Below are 3,148 nucleotides of genomic sequence, written 5' to 3' on the forward strand. Positions count from 1 at the left end.
TACAAGAGGTCAGCCTCATTTTGCAAGTAAGTGAATTTCTCCCCAGTGTCCACAGGCTCTTCATTAGTAGCTTTGAAGCAGAGTGCTCATTTGGGCTTCTTTCCCACTGCAAAGAATTGTTTGCCCTGGTAGCTCCTGGGTTGTGCCTTGATTGCTGCTGGGAGTGAGGAGGCAGAGCCGCCTCTCTGAGTAAGGCTGGGCCCTTGGAACTGGGTGTGTGCAATTTTGTGCTGGGCAGAGCTCTCTTTTTCTTGTGGTGGTTGAAGGTGCACTGTCTCCTTCAGGCACAGGCAGCCCACCAGGCCCCACTAGGACAAACTGAAGACAGTCATTGTGTTTCCATGAGAATCCAGTTGGAAAAAAGGATTAGAAATCTGGAAAGTGAATTGGACATGATCAAAAACACCCAACAAGAGAGTGCTTCTCGTAAAGAAGCAACACAGGGAGAGATGGGGATGTACAAAGAGCTGTATGTGGAGGAAGTGAAAACCAGAAGATGCCTTGCCAAGAAACTGGAAAGGTAAGTCCATGCTTGTTTGGAGTGGTAATAAGAGAGTCCTTTTTCTTCCTGCATTTTCCTTGGGAATCCATCTTCTACATCTGGCCAGCATTATTGCCCTCCATTGGCCACCAGGGTCTGATGGAGTTGCCAAGACACTCTCCTTGATGTTTGAAAAGTCGTGGCAGTCAGGGGAAGTCCCAGGTGAGGGGAAAAAGGGAACCCCACTGTGCCCATCTTTGAAAGGGGTAGAAAGGAGGGCCCTGGGAACTGCCAACCTGTCAGCCTGCCCTCTGTGCCTGGGGAGGTGATGGAAAAGATCCTTCTAGAAGCTCTGTCAAGGCACGTGGATGACAGGGAGGTGATTGGAAGCACCAGCACAGCTTCCCCAAGGGCAAGTCCTGCTTGACCAACCTGGTGGCCTTCTAAGATGGAGTGACTGCCTCAGTGGACAAGGGCTACCCATGTCATCTCCCTGTCATTCTGGGAAGCCTTTGACACAGTCCCCCACAACATCCTTCTCTCCAAAGTGGAGAGAGAAGGATTCAATGTGTGGACTGTTAGATGGATAAGAAATTGGGTGAACAGTGCCATGCAGAGGTGGTGATCAATGGCTCAGAGTGCTGAGGGCCATCAGTGCCGAGTGGTGTCCCTCAGGGGTCTGGATTGGGCCCAGTGTTCTTTAATGTCTTCACTAATGATCCAGAGGAAGGGATGGAGTGCGCCCTCAGCAAATTTGCAGCTGCCACCAAGCTGAGGGGTGTGTTTGACACAGCTGATGCCATCCAGAGGGCCCTGGACCAGTTGGAGAAGTGGGCCCATGGCAATCTGCTGATGGTTTACCAAGAGCCAGTGCAAGCTGCTGGCCGTGGCTCAGGGCAGCCCCTGTATCAGTGCAGGCTGGGGGATGAAGAGGGGCAGAGCAGCCCTGCCGAGAAGCCCTTGGGCTGGAGGAGAGGCCGGACAGGAGCCGGCGATGTGCGCTCGCAGCCCAGAGAGCCAATTGTGTCCTGGGCTGCGTCCAAGGCAGCGTGGCCAGCGGGTGGAGGGAGGGCATTCTGCCTCTGCTCTGCCCTTGGGAGAGCCCAGCTGGAGTGCTGCATCCAGCTCTGGGCTCCTCAGCACAGCAAGGACCTCCAGCTGTTGGACTGAGCCCAGAGGAGGCCACCAAGGTTCTTGGAAAGATGGAGCACCTCTGCTAGGAGGAAAGGCTGGGACAATTGCAACCCTTCAGCCTGGAAAAGAGGAGGCTTTGGGGTGACCTAATGGTGGCCTTTTGGGGTGAGAAGGGAGCCCACAAGAAGGATGAAGAGAGTGCATTTAAAAGAGCAGGTAGTGAGAGGACAAGGGGGAATGGCTTCAAATGGAAAGAGAGTAGGTTTAGATTTGATCCTGGGAAGAAATTGGTTGCTGTGAGGGTGGTGAGGAACTGCAACCGGTTGCCCAGAGAAGCTGTGGATGCCCCATGGCTGGAAGTGTTCAAGGCCAGGTTGGATGGGGTTGTGAACAAGCTGGTCTGGTGGAAGGTGTCCCTGCCCAGAGCAGGAGGCTTGGAACTGGATGATCTTTAAGGTCCCTGCCAAGCCAAGCCATTCTAGGCTTGGATGCTGTCTGTGCTGTTTCTGTGAGACTGTGGGGGAAAGGCTGGTTCTTCCTGTGTTTCATGGGTTTCTTGACTAATTTGCTGTGCAGGCTGGAAAAGCTTCTGAGGATAGAGAGCAGGAAACTCCGGGTTAATGAAGAGAAAGGAAGTCAGTCCCAGCTGGAAGAAATGAAGAAGAGATATTCTGAAAAGGTCAAGGAAGTTGATAGATTCCAAAGAGAGGTGAGCTGCGCTCTGGGTGGGGCTTTTTGGTTGTGCTGTTCCTTCTTTTGAAAGCTGGGAGATGCTTTCCCTCTATTTCTTGTCATGTGGATGTTTTTATTCCCTTGGCTGCATTTTGGATGTGATGGGCTTTTCTTAATGCTCCTCCTGCTGTTCCAGTGGGAGATGACTCGAACTAATCCAGAGGTAGTTCTCCTTGTGGGGAAAGATGCAAATGTTGAGGGCAAAGCAGTAGGTGTAAGGGCTGATGGAGGCCAGGCTGTCCTGCAGAGGAGGGGCAAGCCAGGAGTGGCAGCCAGCCTGGCAGGGTGCGTGAGCTGAGGGGCCAGGGAGCCGTCCCACAGGCCCTGAGCAAGAAGAGCAGAACAGGTCCCCTGAGAGTGAGCGGGGTCAGCCAAGAGTGCAGATCCCCCGGCTGGGCCTGAGGGATGGGCAGGTCTGCCGTCCTGGCAGGACATCACGGGCATGGGCTGAGAGCAGTGGGGCCCAGCTCAGGCCTGGCTGCAGCTGGAGGGAGGCTGTGACAGCGTCCTCTGGGTGTGCCAGATGAATTGCTGCCCTGGCAGAGAGGGGAGGAACAGCACTGTCACTGGCAGGGCACCATCAGCCCCTGAGCCCTGTCTCAGGCACGAGCTGAGCAGGAGGCACTTGAGGTTTGGCTTTTCTGCACAGTGTTGTTGCTGCCCAGGGCCCAAGGAGGACAGGGGCCTCCCAGGGGAAAATCTGTCCCTTCTTGCTCACGGGGAGCTGTTTCAGCCCATCCTGTGGCGGGGAGCCAGAAGGACTGTTCCCAGCAGTGCTGTTGAGGCTGCTGTGCCTGTGCA

This window comes from Pseudopipra pipra, chromosome W, assembly GCF_036250125.1.
Source record: "Pseudopipra pipra isolate bDixPip1 chromosome W, bDixPip1.hap1, whole genome shotgun sequence".
Lineage (NCBI taxonomy): Eukaryota > Metazoa > Chordata > Aves > Passeriformes > Pipridae > Pseudopipra > Pseudopipra pipra.